The sequence below is a fragment of the Natator depressus genome, chromosome 1 (assembly GCF_965152275.1).
Source record: "Natator depressus isolate rNatDep1 chromosome 1, rNatDep2.hap1, whole genome shotgun sequence".
Lineage (NCBI taxonomy): Eukaryota > Metazoa > Chordata > Testudines > Cheloniidae > Natator > Natator depressus.
Genome location: NC_134234.1, coordinates 13,562,145 through 13,588,125, shown reverse-complemented (window position 1 = coordinate 13,588,125; position 25,981 = coordinate 13,562,145). Strand labels below are relative to the sequence as shown.

At 48.9% G+C, this 25,981-nt stretch overlaps 1 protein-coding gene across 2 annotated transcripts in view; it reads left to right on the top strand.

Annotated features, from left to right (window-relative positions):
• Positions 1–21,744: 21,744 nt before the first annotated feature.
• Positions 21,745–25,981, top strand: part of P2RY2 (purinergic receptor P2Y2) — a 32,045-nt gene continuing 27,808 nt past the window's right edge. Inside the window, exon 1 of one of the 2 annotated variants that reach the window (XM_074942942.1) lies at positions 21,745–21,882. The gene's annotated coding sequence lies outside the window, so the exon portion shown is untranslated. The remainder of the gene's footprint in view (positions 21,883–25,981) is intronic. The other variant, XM_074942947.1, reaches the window with a different exon arrangement.

Below are 25,981 nucleotides of genomic sequence, written 5' to 3'. Positions count from 1 at the left end.
GTTCCTGTCATCTATTAAACCTTCTGTTTTACTGGCTGGCTGAGAGTCACAGTGAATCACAGGAAGTGGGGCGGATGCAGGGCCCTGTCTCCCCCAAACTTTGTGACAAATGGGTGTCCCTATTTTTCTCTTAAGTGCATTGTGCATTACGGCCAATTTAAAACTGCTTTGCTGTTAATTTGTACACTTAAAGGTGCCTATTCCAAGCTGTAGATGCACCTCAGGTATCTTTAAAACCATACACATCAATATTAAAAACCGGTCCATAACAAATCCGGCAGCCTCGCTTCCCCCACATCTTGAGGAAAACCCACTAACCAAACATAAAGCCCACCCCGGCCAGCTCCCAAAAGCATCCTTTTCCTGCTCCCCAGAGGCTCATGAAAATAGCTATGCTTGGCAGCATGCTCTGGAGTCAAGACCTTTGGGGCTTGTCTACACAAGAAAGTTGCACCTGGTTAATTTAAATAGTTTTTAAAATGGGTATAGTTAAACCGGTGCCAGCCTTTGGGTGGATACTCTTATTCCAGTATAACTTAATTGGTTTCAAGTCACACCTTACGTTAAACCGGTGCCGCTTTCCCATGTACCTAAAGACTTAGGCTATTTTGGCCCAAGCAGGGAGGGAGTGAATTCCAAAGTCAATAGCCTCGTTCAGAGAACACCCTGCCAGCTGCCTTTTAAAACAGGAATGCTGCATCTGGAGCACCTTCACTGATCTCAGATGTAACACTAAGGCATGGAGAGCTTTCTGGTTTATTAAGAACATAAGAGCGGCCAGACTAGTTCAGACTAGTGGTCCATCTGGCCCAGTATCCTGTCCTCTGACAATGGCCAGTTCCAGCTGCATCAAAGGGAATGAACAGAACAGGCAATCATGGAGTGATCCACCCCCTGGCATCCACTCCCAGCTTCTGGCAATCAGAGTCTAGGGACACCCAGAGCATGGGGTTGCTTCCCTGACCATCTTGGTGAATAGCCGTTGATGGACCTGTCGTCCATGGACTTATCTAAGTCTTTTTTTAACCCCATTACAGTTTTGGCCTTCACAACATCTCCCAGCAACAAGTTCCTCAGATTGAATGTGGGTTGCGTGTTTGTCTTCAACCTGCTCCCTATTAATGTCATTGGTACTTGTGTTATGTGAAAGAGTAAATAACACTTCCTGATTCACTTTCTCCCACCCCACTCATGATTTTATAGACCTCTATCATATCCCCCCTTAGTTGTCTCCTTTCTAAGATGAACAGTCCTGGTCTTTTTAATCTCTCCTCATAGAGAAGCTGTTCCATACCCCAATCATTTTTGTTGCCCTTCTCTGTAATTTTTCCTATTCTAATCTATCTTTTTTGAGATGGGATGGTCAGAACTGCACACACAATATTCAATGTGTGGGCGTACCATGGACTTGTGTAGTGGCATTCTGATAGTTTCTGGCTTCTTATCTATCCCTTTCCTAATAGTTCCGAACATTTCATTGGCTTTCTTGACTCTGCTGCACATTGAGCAGATGGTTTTTATGTGTATGACAGTAGCAATTAGGGTACATCTACACTGCAGCTTGGAGGTGTAATTTCCAGGGCAGGTAGCCAGACCTTTGCTATTTTTGACTGAGCTACCATGCTAAAACATTCCTATCCAAATTCTAGGTACCACTGTGGACAGCTAACCCAGGCCATGCCAGCAACACTGCTACTTTTATCACCTTCGTTTGGTGAAAGCTAGTGTATGTCTGCCTAGGCTGAGAATCACACCTCCCAGCTGCAGTATAGACATATCCACAAAGGCCCCAACCTAAGTTCCCTCTAAAGTACGCTGCTGCGCAGCTGTGCAGGAGACCACCAAGGGCCATGCACCTAACTCCCCTAGCCCCAGGCCTGCGGTGCGGCGAGGAGAGATGCCTCTTCCCCACCCAGCTCCTGGGGCTGCAACGGGGAGAGGTGTCTTTCCCCCAGCCCTGGCCCTGGCCCCAGTCCTGGAGCTGCTGTGGCGGCAGGGAGAGATGCTCTCCCTCAGCCCAGGTGCTGCTGTGGGGAGAGAGGGCTGGGGGAGTTCTCTCTCCCCAATGCAGCCCTAGGGCAACCTGCACCCCAAACCCCTCATCCCCGCCCCACCCCAGAGCCCACACCCCCAGTTGGAGCCCACACCCGCACCCCAACCCTCTGCCCTATCTCCGAGCCCCCTCCCACACTTCAAACCCCTCAGCCCCACCCCTGCCACACATCACCTCCATTTTGGTGCACACAGAAAAATTCATTCTGCACATGGATGGGAAAAATTAGAGGGAACATTTGCCCCAACCAAGATCAAAGTCCTGTTGTGCTATGTGCTGTACATAGACACAGTAAGAAACAGTCCATGACCAAAGAAGTGTTGTTATCCTCATTTCACAGATGTGGGGGACTGAGGCACAGAGAAACGAAATGACTTGCCCAAGGTCACACTGGGAGTCTGTGACAGCATTTGGTAGTGAACCCAAGGGCGGGTCTACCCCTATCCGCAATTTGGACAGGGTGTGTGTGTGAATTGCAATGCATGTGAACTTGTTAACGTGAATGAGGTACCTTTCAGCTCACCCCCACCGGCTCTACGTGGGGCAGTTACAGCGCACCTCACAAGTGCATGCTGCAGTTCACACCCACGCAGTCTGAACTGTGGGGCGGGGTCGACAAGTCCTTCGATTCCTGAGTGCCAACTCCGGTGCCTGCACCATGTGGTCCCCTTCCTCTTGGGACCAGTCTTCTGGTCTGAGTTCTTTGTTAGAGAGGGTTGTATGAACGCCAGCAGAATAAAGCAATAAAAGGACTATAATACCCGGAAAACAGCTGCTGAGGGCGCACCTGAAGTAGGGGAAGAGCAGTTTTAAAAAAAATTGAAGTCCAGAGTATACATGCTACAGTAGAACTGCAAACATTGCTTGGAGGGCTTGGAGGCCTGAATTATCATTTGAACCTCAAACGAGCAAGAGCAGGAGATGACAAATGCAAAAGAGTCAGACACAAACATACGTCAGCATCATCCCAATGGGTATTACGAATTAACATTTAAATCTCTTTAAAGACTAGACAAATATATCAATTTCTTCATCAGTGATTTAGATAATGGCACAGAGAGGACACTTAAAAAATCTGCAGATGATACCAAGCTGGGAGGGGTTGCAAGAGCTTTAGAGGACAGGATTAAAATTCAAAATGATCTGGAGAAATGGTCTGAAGTAAATAGGGTGAAATTCAATAAGGACAAATGCAAAGTACTCCACTTAGGAAGGAACAGTGAGTTGCACACATACAAGATGGGAAATGACTGCCTAGGAAGGAGTACTGCAGAAAGGGATCTGGGGGTCATAGTGGATCACAAACTAAATATAAGTCAACAGCGTAACACTGTTGCAAAAAAAGCAAACATCATTCTGTGATGTATTCGCAGGAGTGTGGTAAGCAAGACACAGGTAGCAGTTCTTCCTCTCTACTTCGCGCTAATTATGCCTTAACTGGAGTACTGTGTCCGGTTCTGGGTGCCACTGTGACATTTGTACCTTGGGGGAGCACCCTGTAATCCCCCATATTCCTTATTTATATATAATTGTGATCTTGCATATAAAGCAGGCCATGTGAGGTATCAGGGGAAAGGTTATGATCTGCTGGAAATCACCGGTCTACCTAAATACGTATATCATTAGTGCATATGAAGGTATGAGATTGTGTTGTATGGTTGTCAGTAAAACATGCTGTAAGTTGGGGAATCAGCCAGATGTTAGCTCCCCAGAGACAACAGCAAGGAAAGTACCAATGCCCGAGTGGGTGTCAAAAAACCATCAATAGCCATTGTCCAGCCAGGGAGTTACAATTCAATGACTCACCTGCATAAGGCCACACCAAGGGAATTGCTCAACCTTCCCTGGGGACTCAGCAATTCCCATCAGACATGCCTGTACTTGTGTTCTCCAAGCACATGGACTAAGGGTATAAAATAGAACACAGGGGCCCAATGCTTGGCCTTTCTCTTGCCCCCACCTATGCTGCAAGCAACAAGGACACTCAGAAGACTGAAGACTCCAACAGAGGAGACTGGCCCTTAAGGGACAAACCTGTATATTAAGGACTTCAATAACCAGTGTGGTGAAAAAAACTGCTTAATCTAGATGTTGCCCAGTCTAATAGGGTTGAGAGTTTAGACTGTGTGCTTGTATTTTATTTTATTTTGGTAACTAACTCTGACTTTTTGCCTATCATTTATAATAACTTAAAATCTATCTTTTGTAGTTAATACATTTGCTCAACTGTTTATCTTTACCAGTGAGTTTGTATGAAGTGTTTGGTAAATCTGCTCAGGTTTGCTAAGCATGGTGTATATCCACTTTCCATGGATAAAGTGGTGAACCAATTAATAAATTTGCACTGCTCATCTTTAGCAGTACAAGATAATATATTCCTGAGGTACAGTGCTGGGAGATGGGGGAATTTGGCTGGTGCCTTTCTCTGTGTGCCTCATGAGTGGCTCTGGGAGCATTCATGCAATCTAGCTGAGTGTGGGGCTCCACATGTGGTTGTGCTGAGTGATCACAGCTCCTGGAGGGGTTTGCTGCTTGTCATTAGCAAAGCATTGTGAGAGACAGCCCAGGCTAGAGAATTAAGGGGGCACAGCGGTTCTACAGTCCCAGGCTGAATCCCGGGGATCCTGTCACAGCCACATTTCAGGAAAGATGTGGAAAAATTGGACAAAGTCCAGAGAAGAGGTGATTAAAGCTCTAGAAAAAATGACCTATGAGGGAAGATTGAAAACATGGGGTTTGTTTAGTCTGGAGATGAGAAGGCTGAGAGGGGACATGATAACAGTTTTCAAGTACATAAAAGGTTGTTACAAGGAGACAGGAGAAAAATTGTTCTCGTTAACCTCTGAGAATAGGACAAGATGCAATGGGCTTAAATTGCAGCAGAGGAGGTTTAGGTTGCACATTAGAAAAAGCTTCCTAACTGTCAGGGTGGTTAAGCCCTGGAATAAATTGCCTAGGGAGGTTGTGGAATCTCTGTCATTGGAGATTTTTGAGAGCAGGTTAGACAAACCCCTGTCGCGGATGGTTTAAATAATACTTAGCCCTGCCATGAGTGCAGGGGACTGGACTAGATGACCTCTCAAGATCCCTTCCAGTCCTATGATTCTATCATCATGTGGCTGCCTTTCTTCTAACTTACACAACACTCTCATTTTCCAAAATCCTTTTCAAAAAGGCATACCTGGGCAGCAAGCTCCCTGTGTGTTTTAGGGGACTTTCTGACCCACGAGCTTCCTTTCCGGTATTTCTCCTCTCCCCTGCTCAGGGGTAACTGCTCTGAAGTCAAGGGAGTTGCCCAGGCTGTAGAGTGTGCCTCGATGGGCCCATAGCATCCCAGAACCACTGCACCAGTGTAATACAGACAGACCCTGGTCATCAGTGGGTGGGATCGAACCTGGGACCTCTGGAGCTACATGCATGAGCCTCTACCACATGACCTAAAAGCCACATGGCTCTTAGCTAAGGCTGTAGCAGACTCATTAATCTCTACGTGGTCTCGGTGCCACTCGCGGGGACAGAGCACCACCTCCAGAAGGTGTGTGGGTTACACTCGCATTCTGAGTGTTCTTCATAGCGCTGCTAGGGCCTGTTCTTGTGTGGTAAAATCTTCTCCCAACCAGTTCAGGCACGGCTAGTGCAGAAACAGCCCTCATTCACTGCAGCCCATTCCGGGGCTCTCCTCTGGGCACTGGGCTTTCCTCACGTTGACACGTTACTTTGAGATGCTATTTTTAGAGACCCTAGTTTTGGGACACATACTTCACAGCTGTCTAGACAGATTTACTGTAACTCCCTCTGCCAGCTTTATCCTGTGGGGATCCTTTGCAAGTCACACTGCAGCCTGCTCCATGGTGGTAGTGAACCTCTTCCAACCACTTCGGGGAGGGACCTCCAGAGAGAGCAATGACACCCAGGCATGTGTGTTGCAGATCCCACTGTTATGGGGCCTGATCCAAAGCCCACTGAGATCTATCACCAGACCCAGGATTTCAGGGCTGCTCAGTTCTCTTCCCCAAGGTTTAGAAGACAATTGCATCTCACATCCCAAGAGAAGAACAAATGCAGACAAAGGAGAGGAATCAAAGCAGAGTGCTTTTGTAAAATGTGTGCTGGACACACCTTTTAGCATTTCTGTTTTAATGAGAGCTTATTGTGCTTTTCAGTTTGCAGCAAAAACAGAACTAAAAATGCTAACTAGGTTCCTGGTTCCGGGTGAGAAGGGCTGATGACAGCTCCTCTTCCAACTGAATCCCCTTTCGATACTATCAGACCTGCAGTTACATACACTAGTACAAAGCAGGTACCAACCACATCAGAGTCAGAATGGCAACACTTCACACCCACTTTGCACTGGTGTAACTGACCACAGGTACATGAGAGCACACAATCAGATCCTGTAAATCACTCGCATTTGGCCTGGAAGGTGGCCAAGTACAGGGAAAAACAAGCCAATACTCCCTGATCTAGTATGTTGACCTTGTAGCTTTATAATTATGTTTGGACTAAATCCACCATCCTTTAATTTGACTAGTTAGGATCAGCTCTGAGATTAAATAAGCACTCTCATTTCCCAGTGGAGCATCGCTGTTGAAGTCAATGCAGTTTCACCAGGGCTGAATTTATTCCATTCTCTTCACTGGCCTTTTGCGAGTGTGTTTTGAATTCCTCACAGTCCCGTCTAAGTCCCCTGCAAGGCAACTTTGGAACTTGCAAAGTGGACAACTCAGCCTGCAGATTTCAAAATCTTAAACACCCAGCGGTAACCGGGAAAGGACAAGGCTAGACAAACAAGGCCAGGCGACGGAGCAAGCCCAGTGTGTTTTCTGGATTTCTGTCCAATGTCGATCAATTCTGGCCTACCATCGAAAAGTGCAGCACAAACGGTGAGGCCAAAACCAACATTTTCAAAACTATTGCATTAGCTGAGGCACTGAAATCTGTATTCAGACGCCTACAGAAGAGCCACGGCAGGTCGTTCAGGCCCGGGGCCCTGTTGCACAAGAGCAGAGCGTCACACTGCCCCTGGGGAATTCTGCCTGGAGAATTCGTTCCGGACACCTGCTGCTGCTGCTCTCCTCCAGGGGTACGACAGGCTGCCCTCCAGCACACCCAGCCAGCTCCGTTGGCTGGGACACAGAAAGGAGGGATCATGATACTGCTTTCTCCCCACCCACTGGGGCTGTCCTGCAGCTCTGGAGGCACCCAGAAGGGTTACAGCTGTGCCTGTCAGCAGTGCAGGTGTAACCCACACACCTCCTGGGTCGGGGGTTCTGTCCCATGCAGTGGCACTGAGACCACTTAGAGAAAATGAGTCTGCTCTGCAGCCTGAACTAACAGGCAGGTGGCTTTTAGCTCAAGCGGTAGAGGCTCATGCACCAAGCTCCAGAGGCCCCCAGTTTGAGTCCGCCCGCCGCCGACCGGGGTCTGTCGGCGTTACGCAGGGTCGCAGTAGGCCTCTGGTGCCTTTCCCCACCACAGAACAGCCAGGCACAATCAGGTCCTAACTGACTGGATACTCAGGGGTGGTGAGCACCCACAAATCCCACCAAAGGCGCTGACTCCGTGGGTGCTCCGGGGCTGGAGCATCCATGGGGAAAAATAGGGAGTGCTCAGCATTCACCGGCCACAGCTGTTCGGCGGCCCTGCCCAGCAGCTGATCGGTGGCTCAGGTCGGGAGGAGAGTGGCAGGCAGGCACAGGCCTCAGGAGGGGATGGACCGGGGGCAGGAAGAGGCGGAGCGAGGATGGGGCCTTGGGGTAAGAGGCGGAGTGGGGGTGGGGCCTCGGGACAGAGCGGGAGCACCCCCGGGGAAAACTAGAAGTCGGGGCCTATGATTCCCACTGCATCCAGTCAGTCCTGCTGAGGGTCTCAGAAAATGCCCATCACCCTGGCGCCAGAGTGCCTGGTGGAAGCACTGTTCAGGCATTAAAGAGCATGTGCACCAGACCATAAGCTTAATTTTAAAAAGTCTCTCCCCACTTCCTGGCTTGCTTTGTTTATTTAGGCTCTTAATGCAATGAACAGAATGCAAAGCCCCACCACAGCTCTCTTCTTCACAGAGGCAGGGCAGCCTAGTGGACTGGACTAGGACTCAGAAGACCTGAGTTTTATTCCTGGCTCAGCTACTAGCCTGCTGGGTGACCTCAGACAAGTCGCTTCACCACTCGGTGCCTCGGTTTCCCCTTCTGTAAAATGGGGCTAATGACACTTGACCTCCGTTGTGCAGCGCTTTGAGATCTAGGAGTGAAAAGCGCTAGATGAGAGCTTGGTTTTATTAGTGTTATTGTGTCCCAGCCCCACAACTTCCACAGCCTGGGAGGTCTTTGGCGGAGCACGGGCGCAACAATGAAAGGATCGTGTCAATAATCAGAGCAGTGGCTCCTCCAGCCTCTGGGAGAATGCAACACTTGCTGGGCAGTTTTGAAGTCCTCCTAGCAAGTCTGGGACTGGGACTAGAAACGGGAAGGCCACACATTTAGGCTGCATCTTCACTAGAAACGCGGCATCACCACAGCTGTGCGACTGTCGCACTTCAATGGAGAGAAACTCACCACAGTGACAGGAGGGATTCTCCCATTGCTGGACTAAATCCACCTCTTCGAGAGGCAGTAGCTAGGACAAGGAGAGAATTCTTCCCCTCACCCAGCATTGTCTACGCCGGGGGTTGGTTCAGCTTAACTACATCGCTCACGGGGTGGGAATTTTTCACACTCCCGCCTCCCCCTGAGCTGACGTAGCTGGGTCAACCTAACTTTTTAGCTCTTCATGCCCAGAGAAGGGAATGGCAGCTGCAGTCCTCAGTGCCTCTGAAAAGCTGGTCACACTTCTCTTTTGGAGCCTGAATACGGATTTAGTTAGTCTAGCTTTAAGCACCTCAGACACAAAAATGCTGGCTACACTTTCCAACCTAACAGTGGGCCTCTGAGTTCAGCGTAGCTGCCAGCTTCCTGCCTGATCCCCTACAATAAAGTGCAAGTGGCGACAGAAACCCACTCTTCTTCCTCAGCCTTTTCACCGGTATCCACCCCACACACTTCTCCAGAAATACTAAGAAAATACAGAAACTTGCACCGTTCTGTAATGTATGTGTGTGGGGGGGTTGTTTTTAACATATTTCAAATGAAGGAACTGAAAGCACAACTCAAAAAAAGGGAAATAAATTAAATCTCGATGGTTAATACAAATATTATATTGAACAACTTGCTGAGTAAATTCGCGTGGAAAAGAACAGCTCTTGTTACGTTCAGGTGTGTGCTTTTTTGATGATTATTTATTATTTGTATTACTGAAGCACCTAGGGACCACAGTCATAGATAACAGCTTGTCGTGCCAGGGTAAAAAGCCAGTTCCTGCCCCAAAGAGTTTACCATCTAAGTAGGGGTTGGACAGTGGAATGTTCTAAGTACCTGTACTTATTAATAAGATGGCTCTCAAGTGCAGCATGACCTCCAGGGGAAGGAAATATGCATTTACAAAGAGCTCAAGCAGGTGAATCATACATATCTTATGTCACACCTGGATACCTGTTTACACAATCCTTACAGATGTCTACAAATTCTGAAGGAGCCATTCCAAACTGGATATTGTGGTCCAGATTCAGCCCCAGGGCAAGTGGGTCCAACTCTAAAGAGATGATCGGCTTCAATGGAGCTGCATTTGGCCTGATATGCATTTTTAAAAGTCCCGAAATACGTATTTATTTTATTTTAATGAGTCCAGAAGGAAAATATCTATCAAACCATTCCATGGCATTAGGAGTGCTACCGCTGGCTTCTCAGCTGCCCTACATGTCTTCAAGGGACTTGCTATTGAATTTAAAATTGTCACACACACACACACACACACACAAAGCTGAGGGTGAAACTTTCAAAAAACACTGGATGGCTTAACTGTGCGCCTGCTGAAGTCAATAGGGAGTGGGTGGGGAGAAACTGAATTTGATTTATGCTCCTAAACCCCTGAGATGCTTTTGAAAATTTCCCCTTAGGTCACTACTGAGTCAGGCAGAGTGCCCCCAGCAGAGTCGCAGCAGTGCTCTGGGTCAGGGGCTCTCAACCTTTCCAGACTACTGAACCCCTTGCAGGAGTCTGATTTGTCTTGGGTACCCCCAAGATTCACCTCACTTAAAATCTACTTGCTTACAAACTCAGGCACAAAAATACACAAGTGTCACAGCCACACTGTTACTGAAAAATGGGTGACTTTCTCATTTTTACCATATAATGATAAAATAAATCAACTGGAATATAAACACTGTACGTACATTTCAGTGTACAGTATATACAGCAATATAAACCAGTCATGGTCTGTATGAAATTTTAGTTTGTACTGACTTCGCTAGTGCTTTTTACATAGCCTGGGGTAAAACTAGGCAAATATCTAGAGGAGTTGCTGTACCCCCGGAAGACCTCTGCGTACCCCCGGGGGATGCATTCCGCTGGGTGAGAACCACTGGTCTGGATTATCTCGCCCTGGATTCCCTTTAGTCCAAATCGGCTCATTTGATAATGGCTGATGAGAACAAAGCTGAAGGTGATGTGATTCAGGAACTATTAGGTGTGAGTCTGGTTTAGGAATCAGCCTTGTTTCAGGCGAAGTGTTTCATACTCTGAATATGTGTGGAGCAGGGATAATGGGAAATAGCAGATGTTGGATTCATTTCCATCCCTGCCACAGATTGTTCTTGAGAAGCAAAGGGCCAGCTTTGGGGTCATCTCCAGCAGAAAGACACCTAAAGTAGGGCAAAATATTTAGAGCAAACCATCTGTTGATGAATTCACACCCTCCTTCTCTTCACAGACATGAGCAAGTATACACTCACAGCTCTCACGCCAGCATATCTGGCCACCCGGGAAGTCCCCCTGTGCAGAGGGAATGTCTGGGTGATACAGAGCTGGTATGGTTGCTTTATTCCACCCTTCCTTGCAGACCCAGCTGTAGGGAGCCTGGTTGGGTCCAGAACAATTCTATGCTCCAACTGTTCCCAGCTGCCAAAACAGCCCATTGGGGTCACAGTCAACAGGGCAAACGTTGAAGCAGCGTTGAGTCTGGGGACTGGGCCAGCCTTTGCTTCCCACCCTTATGGGGTCCTGCACTGGGCAACTTCACTAAGTATTTGCTATTCCTGCCCTGTGGTTAGTCCTCCTATGTCACTCGGCATTGTTTCTGCTTCCTGATTGGATTGCTGATATTTTTTATAAACAAGAGGAGGATTGGAATGAGTGATCCCATGCACAAACACATTTTTATACAAGCAATTGTGAAACTACCTATGTGGATATTCGTGCAAACATATTTGCACACATAATCTCAACACTTACCTCTTTCTCTGAACATTCCCACAAACAAAATAGACTCATAAATACTCAGGCCCAAATCAAAGGGGTTGTGATTCCCATTGAAGGGAACCTGCCGTCTTTATCTGAATGCAAGTTCACAACTATTTCTCTTTAGTACTTGCCCAGCTTTGTCTGTGCCCAGGACTTTAAAAAGCAGCAATGAGCAATGAATGGAATACATTGCAAACAGCACTTAATTTCAGTGACTAATCATAATTTTACAGAAGAAGAGTAAGGAAAGGCTCACAAGTCTTTGGGGCTTTCCCCTTCTTACGCCGCCTGCACAAATATTTAGCTCCAAATTCTTCTGTTAGCTCTAGCAGTGTAAAGGATGGTCAAGTGGTTAGGGCACTAATCTAGAAATTTGAAGATCAGGCTTCAAGTCCCTTAGCCTCTCTGTGTCTTATTTCCCCAGCTGTAGAATGAGGGTAGTAGCAGTGTGCTAAGATTCAGACCTCAAAGATTGTGGGAACATAAGAGTGGCCAGACTGGGTCAGACCAAAGGTCCATCTAGCCCAGTATCCTGTCTTCTGACTGTGGCCAATGCCAGGTGTGTCAGAGGGCATGCACAGAACAAGGCAATTACTGAGTGATCCCCTCCAGTCGCCCACTCCCTTTGTCCCTGACCATCTTAGCTAATAGCCATTGATGGATCTATCCTCCTTGAACTCATCTAATTCTTTTTTTAACCCAGTTATACTTTTTGGCCTTCACAACATCCCCTGGCAATGAGTTCCACAGGTGGAGTGTGCATTGTGGGAAGCAGTACTTCTTTTTGTTTCTTTTAATCCTGCTGCCTATTAATTCATTGCCTGGCCCCTGGGTCATGTGTTATGGGAAGGAGTAAATAACACTTCCTTATTTACTTTCTCCACACCAGTCATGATTTTATAGACCTCTATCGTATCCTGCTTAGTTGTCTCTTTTCCACGCTGAACAGTCCCTGTCCTTTTAATCTCTCCTTGTACAAAAGCTGTTCCATAATTTTTGTTGCCCTTCTCTGTAGCATCTTCATTTCTAATATATATTTTTTGAGATGGAGTGACTGGAACTGCAGGCAGTAATCAAGGTGAGGGAGTCCCATGGATTTATATGGTGCCATGGTGATAGTTTCTGTCTTATTATCTGTCCCTTTCCTTATGAGGTACTTAGATGATGCAGTCATAGGGCCCACAGAAATTATATATAACTATTAAAGCCAAAAGAGCGCCTTTGAACTGACAGCAGGGAACCAGAGAGTAGAATCTGGCCCTTAGACAACACAGCCCTCCCAGGAACTCTGCTCCATTAATCCTGCTGAGTATCACGTTCCATGTTGTGATGGTTTTTGATACATCTCAGACACCCGCGTCATTGCCAGGATCATCTAGAAATATGAAGAGGGGAAGGCAAAGGCTGGTTTCTAATTACAAACCCATAACAGGACGTGGATTTTTAAATCAATCATCTGATGCACAAACTCAAGCCGGTTCCATTAATTTCTCTTTCTCTCTGTGCCTCATACAAACTCCCAAGCTTTGTTGCAGCTGTATATAAAATCTCAGCCTCTTTATTCTTATGATTCTGGCTGTATTTTGACTTGCTTGGACTTGCCTAAACAGACCTTTAGAGAGGCGGGTGCCATATTGGTCGGCCTACCTTGGATAGGATATTGCAGAACTAGAGGGCGCTCAGAGAAGAGCAAAGAGACGATCAAAGGCCTGGAAATGTTTTCCTGTGAAGAGTCATCAGAAAGACTGGGCCTGTTTACCTTAGAAAGGAGAGGAATAAAGGTGGACGTGACAAGAGTATATAAAATAATAAATGCTCAAGGGAAGTTTCTGTTCGATCAGTCCTGTTACACACTAGTAATGCACATTCCATGAACTATTAATCTTGGGGCAGGTTACCCCACATCTTCTACTGTGGGGTTCCTATACCATCCTCTGAACCATCTGGTTCAGGATCCTGGACTGGATGGATCTCAGGTTAGATCCAGTCTGGCAACCCTATTTCCCTGGGTAGGTGCTTAATGATAGCCCCACCCCCTCAGTCCCAATGGGAGAAGCAGCTGGCAGGATGGGAGGCAAGTGGAAAGCTGCTGAACAATGAGATCCCACCAACATATTGAGAGAAGTGGCTGGAGGGATGATGGGGAGGCCAGACCCCGATGGGGAGCAGTAATTATTTTCTACTTCCACCACTGACTTCATAGATTATAAACCCAGAAGGGACCACTGTGATCATCTAGTCTGACCTCCTGGATAACACAGGCCATAGGACTTCCCTGAACTGATTCCTGTTTGAACGAGAGCATCACTCTTAGAAAAACATCCAGGCTTGATTTTAAAATTTCCAGCCATGGCGAATCCACCACAGCCCTCGCTAGGTTGTTCCAGTGCTTAATGCTTCTAACTATTATAAATTTGCACCTTAGTTCTAATATGAATTTGCCTAGTTAACCTTCCAGCAGCGTGGTTGCACTGATGGCTCAACACCTCTGAAAATCAGGCCCCTAGTGTCTTAAAATGGAGGCACCCCAAGTGAAAATGGAGGTCCAAGTGACTCTCTCATGGCCACACAGAAAGTCAGTGGCAGGGCCAGCAACAGAACAGCTCTTCTGACTCTCAGTCTTGCATGTTAACCACTAACTCATCCTTCCTCGTTTATTGTGCCTGAAAAGCTGTGACCCGATGCCTTGCTTTTCCTACTAAAACAACAGATTGCATAAGAAATGGGAAACAAACATCTCTCTTGGCTTGGACAATCATCATTGATTCATCCAACAAAACATAGCAAATGCCAAAGTAGCACACCCTATCATCATCATGTTCCCATTACACCACTGGCGTTTAGGGCAGTGACGAAGCTCCTCCACTCCTGTCTGTTTCTGGCTAGTCTTGCAATGGTTCCCCAGCTGTGCCCCAGGTTTTTCAGCTCGGCTTCCACAGCTCTGTGCCATGTTGTTTTCGGGCAGCCTCGTTTTTGCTTGCCTTCAGGTATCCATCTTATTGCTACTCTGGTGATGGAATCAGTTTCCATCTGAAGCACATGGCCAATCCATCTCCAACACCTGCGGGCAATGATAGTGCTCATATCTTCTTGGCTGCGCTGTGTCAATAAATCTTGGTTTGAGATTGTTCTGGGCCAAAAGATACGGAGGATTTTTCTGAGGCAGGTTGTATGGAATGAAGACAATTTGGACACGTCATACTTTCTCATTCCCCAGCATTCTGCACTATAAAGTAATGTTGCAGCTCTGATAAATCTTGAGTTAGGTTTTGGTGTTGTATTTTGATGATTTCCAGACTGTATTTAAGCTCCTGAAGGTGTTCCTGGCTTTACTGACTTTGTTCCGGATGTCCTGCTTGTTCCACCGGCCTGTCTGATGGTGCTGCCCAAGTATGTGAAAGTTTCTACATTGATGAGAACATAATCCTCTATCCGTACTGGTGATGGTGAGGCAACATTAAAGGTCATGAGATCTATCTTATTGTGGTTGATTTTCAGTCCAATTTGCTGGCTGAATGCGTTGAGTCGAGTTGTTTTTTCTTGTATATGGTGTTGGGTATGTGATAGGAGAGTGAGATCATCTGTGAAGTCCAGGTCTTCAAGGGATGAGAAGGGTGTCTGTGTTGATATCAAGATCTTCTTCTGCCTCCTGGATGTTTGCTTCCTCTTTAGATGGTTCCCTGTTTAGCAATTCTTTGAAATGCTCTGTCCAGCATTTCTTGTTCTTTTTCTGTTGTTAGTAGGTGGCCTTGTTTGTCCCTGATGATAGTGTTGTTGGTGTCTGCCATTTACCACTGTTAAGCCACGTCATTTTGTAGACAGTTCCTTGTTCACCACGAGCAGCTGCATCCTCTGCTTGTGTTGCCAGATTATCATGCCCTGTGCACCCTGGATAATAACTTCTTCGCTAGCTGCCACTATTGGCTTTTGAATAATTGATCACAACACTCAGAGTATCTCAACTATTTATTTCTTCCATGTAATTACCGTAGCTGCGCCCCTTAATGGTGCTAAAAGTTAGAGCAGCAAAGGACTCTTTGCTGCTTTTACAGATCCAGACTAACACGGCTCTGATACTAAAAGTTAGAGGGAGTCAAAATAAAATTAGATCCAGATGTAAAGTAGCACTGAGGGGTTGACTTACACCCGCAAAAAAACAGATGGGAAATATAAAGAGAAGGCTAAAAAATCAGATCTGACACTCCAGCTTTCATTCCTGCTCTTGAACTAACAAATGGTGCCTTGATTTTGTGAATTTCCATGGCTTAGCTGCTCTGAGCAGGCTAATTTATACTAGGTAATTAACCCAGGGCTGACATGGACTGCAAACCATCCCCACTCTGTCGGAAATGAGGTAATTGTCATTATAAAGCTATCTTGTGACTTAGAGTAGACGTGGCAGCTGCCACGTTGGGGTTTAGAACCAGGGAACTCCAAGACTAAAAAAAGCACAAGCTGCTACAGTTTGAGCTAAAGAATCAACCTCCCTGATAAAGTGGCTGGAACAGACTCACTTCCTCAGTGGATTGGGCACAGAGGCACTCTCCGGTGCGTTACATTCACCTGCACAGAGGAATAAGAGCCCCCACTGACACAGGCTTTCTGGAGTTGGGTCCAGGTGCACAGTAGTGAACTGAGCTGTGCACCTGCCTCCTCCCTCTCTGGCGGTGGGGCAGGGAGTATGCAGGTGTGGTTCCATTTCCCCATTGTCTAGCTAGCGGGGAATTACCACCTTGCTGGAGCATGGGGGTGGAGCAGGGAGGGAACTGCTCCGGGGGAGTGGTGTAGCGAGGCACGACTCCTTGTGGCCTTAGGACACAATCCAGCCCAAAGCTGGAACAAAGCCATATTCAAGCCCGTTATCCATACTGCGATGGATACACAGGGGCTGGACATGCCAGGCCCGTCGTTTTCGGGTTTCGTTTGGTTGTTCCACATTTCCCAGGAATCGATCAGTGTTAATTCCAAGGGCGAAAACTGGTAAAAAGCGAAGGGCAGTGGGCAGGGAGCTGAGAGGTGCCCCCTACTCACGGGACGTGGGGGGCCAGGGGAGCCCATGCTCGCTGATGTAGCAGTTGAGGAACCCTTCCACCCTCTGTGGCTGCAGTAGCTGTGGCTGTCCGTCTCGCTGCACCACGGCTGCACTGCACCGGCTGGGACTCTGCAAAGAGGGAGCGAGTCTCAGCTCGCACAAAATTCAGGTGAAAAAAAAAAACAAAAAACCAGTCAAACCCAAATACTGATATTTTCAAAACCCAGGGATTTTTCAGAGAAAATCAGAACAACCCAAAAGCAAAGGGCCTGAGAGATGTGGTACAAAAGCCCAGCTAAACCAGGCAGATGCCCTGCCAGCTGGTAAACCTTCTAGTGTACATCAGCCTTTATTTACATCGAGTGTTGGAGCCACATTGTTCCAGGATCTTAGACAGAGAAGGTGAGGGAGGTGATATCTGCTATTGGACCAACTTCTGCTTCGAGCTTACACAGAACTCGACTTCAGGTTGTCTCTCTTATTTAAAAACCTCTCTTGTATTTTGTACTTATTTAAATCTAACCTGCTGTGATTGACTTTCCTGTGACCGGATTGGTATTTCTATAATGCACACTTCAGATGTGCCCGGCTGTTGCTGCTTTTATCGGTAGGTTCCATACATAATTAAGAAGTGTAATGGTCATTCTCGGTCCAGTAATAATTCCCAGCGCTATCTGTCCTAGTGTCTCAGAGCATAAGCTGATGACCAGATGTGGTCTGGAAGAAGTCTCCCCCATGGTATAATAATGAGCAATTAGATACATTATGGAGGTTTTATGTTTTTCTCTGAAGCAACTGATATTGGTCACTGTGAGAGACAGGACACTGTTGTAAATGGACATTGCTCTGCACCAGGAAGGCAATCTCATGTTCCCGCACTGTCACTGGGGACCAGACTGAAAAGCACCAGGAACCATACTGTAGAGAACACCCCTCCCTTAGCAGGGAGATGGACCAGACCCTTTTCATCTCTCATGTCTGTGACTCTCTTATTCAAGGTCGACAAGGCAAAACAAACAAACAAACAAAAAATGCACCCAAAACATTTAAAAAAATGTCTCTTCCCCCGTTACTAAAAAAACCTAAAATGATGCCTGTCCTCTGCGAAACACCTAGGCCCAGGTCCTCACAGGGAATAAGGTACCTATGGCCTGGTCTACATTAAAAACATAGAGGCACCTAGCTATGTCGCTAAGGGGTGTGAAAAATCCACCCCTCTGAGTGGTGTAGTTAAACCGACCTAACCTCCGGTGTAGACAGCGCTAGGTCTATGGAAGAATTCTTCTGCTGGCCTAGCTACCCCCTCTCGGGGAGGTCAGGGGCGGCGAGTTGTATGGGCCCATGGTGCCTGTGCTCCACCAATAGGAGGGCATGGGGGCCCAGCTCCACCAAAGTTCGGGGCTGGGTCTCTCCCCCGGCCCCGCCTGCCGCCCCCAGGCAATTTAAAAGGGCCCAGCGCCCCCACCGCCACACCTGCAGCGCAGTGGGGCTAAGGCAGCTTCCTGCCTGCCCGTCCACCTCCGGAAGTGGCTGTCAGGTCCCTGCCGCCCCTGGTGGGGGTGTCTCCATGCGCTGTCCCCGCCCCAAGCACCAACTCTGCCAACTGTGGCCAATGGGAGCTGCGGGCAGCAGCACATGGAGACCCCTGTAGCACCCCGCCTAGGAGCTGCTGCCAGAAGGGGGTGCAGGTTGCTTTTGGGAGCCACCTGAAGTAAGCACTGCACCCCTCACTCTCACCCTCTCCCACACCCCAACCCCCAGTCCCAGCCCAGAGCCTGCACCCCGCACCCAAATTCCCTCCCAGAGCCCATCCCCTGCACCCCAACCCTTAGCCCCAGCCCCAGCCCAAAACCCGCCCCCTGCACCCAAACTCCTTCCCAGAGCCTGCCCCTGCACCCCCCCGCACCCAAATCCCCAGCCCAGAGCCCACCCCACACACCCAAACGCCCTCCCAGAGCCCGCCCCCTGCACCCCCTCCAGCACCCCAACCCCCAGCCCAGAGTCCACCCCCGCACCCAAACTTCCTCCCAGAGCCCACCCCCTACACCCTCTCCTGCACCCCAACCCCCGTCCCAGCCCAGAACCTGCCCCCTCACCTGCACCCAACCTCCCTCCCAGAGCCTGCCCCTTGCACCTCCTCCCTCACCCCTGCCCCAGCCCAGAGCCCGTACCCTGCAACCAAATGCCCTCCCAGAGCCCACCCCCTGCACCGCCTACTGCACCCCAACCCCAGCCCAGAGCCCGCCCCTGCACCCAAACTCCCTCCCAGAGCCTGTCTCTGCACCCCCTCCTGCCCCAACCCAGGGCCTGCACCCCACACCCAAACTCCCTCCCAGAGCCTTAGGCAGGTGTGGGGGGTGGGGGCAGGACTTGGATCCGTTCTGGGCACTACTAAAAGTTATATAAACCTGCCGCCTGTTGGGGAGGTGGATTAACTATGGCGATGGGAGAACCCCTTATATCGGCGTAGGGGGTGTCCACACTGAAGCGCTGCAGCCGTGGGGCTGAAGCCTTTCAAGTGCAGCCAAGCCCTAACTAGCATTGATTTCAGCAGGAGTTAGCCACCAAAATACGGTTGAGGATCTGGGCCAGAGCTCCTCAGTGGAATGGTGCCACAATCAGATAACAAGGAATTTATTTGGTATGAAAACACACATTAGCTTAGGATCCCAGAGGAAAAAAAATAACCTCAACTCCACCTCCCCAAATAAAGACACCCAAACCACCACTGCTATACTGAATGTCTAGGCAGCCATTTAAAAATCTCATGGGTGTTTTTTACAGCCTGTTGTTCACGAGTAACAGCTGAGGTGACTAAAAATAGAAGAGAATAGAGGAAACATTTTTCTGTGTTTCCATTTGTTTGCTTTGTTCACCTGACAGGACTTTGGGTATGATCATCTCCATTGTTCTGCCTCCTTAGTCAATTAGGGCTTGACTACATGGCTAGTTAGTGCATGGCAAGACGGGGTGTGAATGTACACCACGCTAGCCTGCAACTCACAAACTAGCCATGGTGGACCTTGCTCCTGCCTGCTAGAAGTCCCCCAGCGCTCTCTGACGGCCTCCCATCAAAAGGCACTGCAGAACTTTTAGGGTACGTCTACACTGCAATAAAAAAGCCACAGCACCAAATGTCAGTGCCTGGGTCAGTTGACTCAGACTTGCCGGGCTAAAAATGGCAGTGTAGACGTTTGGACTCAAGGTGGAGCTTGGGCTCTGACACCCTTCCCATTTGTGAGGTTTCAGACCCTGCGCTCCAGCCCAAGCCTGAATATCACACTGCAATTTTTAGCCCCCCAGCATGAGTCCTGTGAGCCCAGGTCAGCTGACCTGGGCCAGCCGTCGGTCTTTTATTGTGGTGTAGCAGGATCCAGGCAAGCTAGTGTGCCATTCATTCACATCTCACCTTGCCACACGCTAACGAACCATGTAGTCAAGCCCTTAATCAGTTTCCCCCTTGTTTGTGGGGGTCTTTCAGGTAGCAACAGGGAGGGGAGGAAAATATTTTTAAAAGTAGGAAAATGGGATTGCAAAACCTCAGAAATTGTCTTAGGAATTCCAGGCTAGGTGTAGTAACTGAAACGTCTTTGACCTCTTTCTTTCTTTCTTTCAGTTGACCACCATGGATTTCAAGTTCGCAGAGTCCCTTTAAGGTTGAAAGTGCAATTTTGGTGTTTGAATTGATTGACCTTGCAAAGAACACTGGAGTTATAAGCTAAGTGAAGGCATTATAACCCCCCCGCTTGCTCTGTAAGTCATGGCAAATGTCTTCCCCCATAGTAGCGATATGGCACAAATCTTTTAAACTAGGTCTCCGAGCTCCCACACAGATTATGTCTCACACTCGCGTGCTGCTTGTATAATGTCATCCTTGCCAGTCCAGTTTGGTCTGGTCAGCTGAGGTTGTCCATCTGGTTCAGTAGCATTTATACCTGTTTGTTCTCAATATGGACTGGGACCAAAACCCCAATTCTGAGTACCCCTGATCTGAGTATTAGTAGCCACAGCCGTTCAAAAATTTCAGGCCATGCCCCCCCCCCAAAATCATGATATTGGCTTACAAGAATCACACGGTTTTTACAAATAATAATTGTTGAGTTCTTTTTATTTGCCTTATAGGTTTTGAACCTCCCTTTGCTTTAAACGAAAGCAGAGATTCTTGTGAAACAGCATGACTCCAGAAGCTGGGTCTTTAAGAAAAGCACCAAATATCATGAGATTCATGATAAAAAGCATGAGCGCTGGCAACGTGGTAAGCATTGCATACATGCAAGAGTGGGACAGAGTGAAAAATGGGTTTTTCAGTTGAAGAGGTTGAACCGAAAAATCCAGATAATTCCAGTTCAATCGAAAGCAATTTTTTTCCTGAAAGTTTTCATTTAAAAAAAAATCATTTTGAGTCAACTAGAAATGAATTTCTTTTCAAGGGTTCTTTTCAAATGGCTGTTTTGGGAGTATTTTCCCCTTTTTTGGGTGTTTTTTTTTAAACTGGCCAAATGTCAACTTTGAAACCCCGTTCAGAATTGTAAAGTCAAAACAGCCACTTTGGTACAGAACGTTGACTCTTTTGAATTTTTTTTTCCAACCAATACCTTCTGCTGAATTTAACCTGAATTCGACATATAGCTTTCGGGACTCAGAAAATGCTTTTATCAGTTAAAAACCTATTCAATGAAAAAAATTCATCCTGCTCTCTGCATGAACGTGGTTCAAAATCATAGCCCGATTCTGGATTTCACAGATCTGTATAATCCAAACCCCCTAGATCCAAACACCGACACTCTTTGCAGTCAGAATTTTAGTTTGCAGGATCTGCATTTTGCAAATGAACTGGGGACAGAGGAAGCATCGGAAGAGCCAAGAAATCCTGGGTGTTCTAAATCTGGATCCAGAATGGGTGTCTGGAGCCCCTTTCTCATCTGGTTCTGACTCCATGCTGCTCAGGGAAAGTGCTCCAGAAAAAAGTCCGCTAGGATTTGTTTGGTTTGCTGGCTTGCTTTATTACATCTTCCCATCATTCCCCTGCTAGGTCAGCTCAAACTAGAACAAAACTCGTCTTTGCTCTGACAGCTGGGAACCGGTTTGATTCCCATACTTATTAGAGTAAGACTAGTGTGGGCTGGCTGGGGATGGCATCACTCTGATTGTATGACATTCTTCTGCACCAGCACGCCTCCTCTGCTCGCCAGTAGGCTTGCAAGAGCTGTGAAAGCAGTAAGTAAAGAGTTCTCCCTTCCCAAGCAAAGGATGAGCTTGCCTTGACAGGCAGGCACTCGTAGAAGCTGCTGCTGCTCCCTGTGTGTAGGCTCTCACAAATCAGGAAGGAGGGGAAAGTGACAGAGAAACAATAACACCAAAAACTCCTCCAAAACAGCTGACGATGAAAGTGAGCAGGAAGAAAGCAACTTGAAGGCAGGAGCAGGAGGAGGAGAAGAATTTTCCAAGAAACCTGGAACAGCAAATCTGTGAGTGTGTGACTGTAATGTGGTAATCTGTACTTTCTCTTTCTTCCCCTATTCAGATTCGTCTGGGAGCGACGTTCACAAACGCACAAGGGGGCACAAAACCAAGTTACATTTAGTTCCCTGAGAGGGGTGGGTGTATGCAGCACTGTTACCAGTAACTGCTGTCCCCTTGAGCTCTAGGATTTATCTTTGGTTTGGAGAGAAAAACTAAACATTGAGGGGACTGTGCTGCCTGAACATTGGACCCTGCTTCTGTGTGTGTGTGTGTGTGTGTGTGTGTGTGTGGGTCAGTGGGTGGGCGTGCACGCGTGCACATGCTCTAATGCTAATCACAGGGTGTAACTTGTTGCTGATTGTCTCTGGGTTGTCACTGTCCTAACCTGGATCCCTTTCTAAGAATAGGATCTAGCAGAACAGAGGCCAGCTTCGGTCCTTCTCCACCCACTCACTGCTGTTGTGGGTCCTTGTTGTTTATGAAGGGGAGTGAAAACTGAGTGACATGGTCAGCCAGGGGCTGCGTCCAACTGCCCTGCCTTGACTGAATGACGTTTCCAAGTTCAGGAATCATAGACTCATAGAATCTCAGGGTTGGTGGGGACCTCAGGAGGTCATCTAGTCCAACCCCCTGCTCAAAGCAGGACCAATCCCCAACTAAATCATCCAAGCCAGGGCTTTGTCAAGCGTGACCTTAAAAACCTCTAAAGAAGGAGATTCCACCACCTCCCTAGGTAACCCATTCCAGTGCTTAATGAGGAGTGAGGTTTTAAAGCCCTCACTGACATGCACCCAGCCGAACAGAAAGACACACTTGAAAAACTCCCCTTTCATATCAACCTATAGCCAGAGAGGTTCCCCCCCAACTCACTGTAAGGGCAGGTTGGCAGCTCTGGGCAGAGTGACTGCAAACATGACCTCATCTCGCTTGGTAACTGGACACTGTGCATTGGGCTATTTATTGCCGTTGCTCTGCTGACACGATCCATTGTCAGAAACAAGTTGGAGACCAAACGAGGGAGAGACTGACAGGGTGTGGAGTGAAGCATTGGGCGCTGCTCAGAGCAGCAGGAAGGGGCTGGCTTGCCTGTCGATATTGTGATTGGCTGTAAATATTTAGCAGGTTTCAAAGCAGTGGCAGGTGCCGCTCAGCCATGCCAGTGTAAACCAGGAGGCGCAGCCCTGAAATCGGCGTGTGACTCCAGATTGACGCCAGTGTAAATGAGAGGAGAGTGGTTCAGTGTGGCTGTAGTTCTCTGCTGCTCTGTCCTCACACTTCCTGACCTGCTTCCCCCACCCTAAAAGAAAATAATAATAAAAATAAACACCGGGTTTGCTTATCAGTTTCATTTCCTCTGCTGCCAGTTTAACCCCTGAACTCTGACAGGAGTGAAAGGTAAAGGCAGAAAAATGGTGGCAGCTGGAGTGGGAAATGCAGGGGGGAGGTGCCAGAGCAGTGGAGCTGGGGGAATGGGAGCAGAGAGGAGGACTGGGGCAGTAGGTGAGTGAACAGCCAGGTGTGTGAGCAGCTACAGCTGTTTGGCTGGTCTGGGTGGGGGATCTGTTCCTGCTTTCCCCTGAGACAGCAGGAGGAAGCTGGAACAGGATAAGGGGCAAGAACGCAGACCTGTTTGTTGCCTCCACCTATGGCATCTTGTCATGAACCAGGACTATAAGCTTTTCAGGGCAGGGACGGTCTACACCACGTTCGTGCAGCACCTAGCACGTCCCTTTGATCTGCAAGCAGCTCTCAGTGTCCCAGTGAAGAGAAGGCCCCTAGGTACCTGAGACCTACTCAGCTCAGTAAACAGGCAGCGGGAGGACAAAGCATATGTAACGACTTCCCTCTTGGCTGTTACCAGGATGAACCTAGACCCTTCAGTTGAAAGTGAAGAGCATAAACCACTACAGCTGGAGCTAAAGAGCTGGCCCTCTTAACCAGCAGCTGCAGTAGACTTGTAGCCTCTGGCCATCAGGCACGTAGAAAAACACATAACTAGAGGTGGGCAAAAGAATTTCGATGCATGTTTTTCTGTTGAAGCTGAAATGTTTTGCAGAAATGTATTTGTTGGGAAGGTTTCTGGGGTCCAGGAGGTAACTGAGAGAGAGAGGCCACCCCAGAGTATCCTGGTTGGGGGCAGGGAAGAGAAGGAAAGGTGACGGAGACGGCCAGAAGAGCCTAGTGGTAGGGCACTTACTTGGGATGCGAGACCCAGGTTCAAGTCCCTGCTCTCTCCTGTGAATCAGGCAGAGGAGGGTGAAACAGGCAGGGCTCTGTCCCTGTGTAGTTATTGCTGCTGCTGCTCAGTGCCAGAGCGCACACCCGCCCGCCCCCCAAGGGTGCCAGTAGCATCCCAGTGTGCCACAACTTGGTGCATCAAGAGCTAGGCTTGTAGGCGCTGGCCCTGGTGGGTGCTGCAAATATCCTCGGTGCAGAGGCTTAGACAATCACAGTTCAAAGGGAGTAATAAGGGGTCTGGTTTGGCCCCTGGGGGAAGTCAACGTGACTGTCAGGGCCAGGAGAAATGGAAGCTCCCTAAAAGCGTGTGGGGGGAGGGCAATGGCACCCAAACCGTGGCCTGGCCCCCCACCCCAAGCTGCCCCTTCTCTCTGAGCCCCTCTCCTCGTGCCATCCCTTCCCCCAGAGATCCTGCTCCCGTGGTGCCTCTTCCCCCCAGACGCCGCCCCCCACTCACTCTTCTCCACCTCTTCCCCCTCCTCACTCGTCCTTACGGCCAGTACTAAGTGGGAGGGCTATCCCTGCCCCCCCTGTTCCAGCACCCCGGTCAGGGCTCTTCAGGATCATGGTCTGCGTGCCCTCTCTCGTCTAGTCTCTAGTCAAGCAAATGGGCACTTGCAGGTTTCCAGGCCAGCCTCACCTTTGGGCTTGTCTTCACTGCAAGTGTTAGCACGAGCTAGTACACTCGAGTTACTGCATCAGAGCTAGCCCTGCTCGAGTGAGAGCGGCCACACTGCCAGCCAGCCCTGGAGCTGCACAGCGGGAAGGCTGGGGCAGCTGCTGCCGAGTTGTAACGCCAGCTGCTGCCTCTCCGCTGCCTTACTAGCTTGAGTATCAGCATCCTCGAGCTTCAGCTCCTTCCCCCCAGCCCGCTGCCAGCCTAGCTCAGGGGAGTTGAAAGCACCCTTTAACTCAAGCTAGGGATTTGTGTGTGTGGCCGGGTGTTGAGTTAGGGGTAACGCTCCAGTTCTGACGTGAGCTAACTGTGTGGTGAAGACACAGCCTTAGGTGAGTGTCTCTCACTGGGGTCCTGCCACAGGGTGCGCTACTCACCGCTCCGTGGCACCTCCTGCTGGCTGCTCTGGGGATTAGCTCTTTCAGCCTGACGCCCTCCTCTTGCGGTTCCTCGGCCCATCGTCTCACTCTGTCGCCCCCTCTCTGGCTCCTCGGGAGCAGCGGCGCCTCATCCTCATGGCTGAGCCCTCCGGCCACGTCACAAGAGTCCTGCCCTTCCCAGCTGTTACCACAGTCTTCCCCGCGATCCCAGGCGGCCCTTACGTCCACTGCCCTGGCCGAGCTGCTCCCTCAGTGGCTTGAACAAAGAGACCCAGACAGTCTTGAAGTTCACGGCCCAGATTGTTCCACTCATTCAGGGGCTGCTAGGGGAACCCCAGCCTGCCCTCAACTCTTGGCTCCATCCCGGGACCCTGTCTCCAGCAGCCAAGGTCTGTGTTAGCCCAAAGCTTCCTGCTGCTCCCCTGGACTGCTTCCTACCTTGCCTATCCCAGGCTTGTGTCCTCTGCCCTTCTAGCCAAACCCCTCTCGCCTGGCTCCGCTAGACAGACCCTTCCTCTTGGGGCCAAAGCTTCTTCTCTTCCTTGTCCCAGGGAGAATGACACAGCCCTCTTCTCTGCAGCCCCTTCCTGCTACCAGCTCCTGGGTTTTATAAATGCCCCCATCTGTTCCTGCACGGGTGAGCGCTCCTCTCAGCCTAAATATCCCCCAGCTTGCAGCCTGATAGTTTAATTGGCCCACCCGGCCTATGTTAACCCCATCACAGGCCCCTCCACACTGGTTCCTCCCCAGTCACTGCTGCTCCCCATAAGACCCACCCAGACCTGCTCCCAGCTGTAACATTCAGCAGCC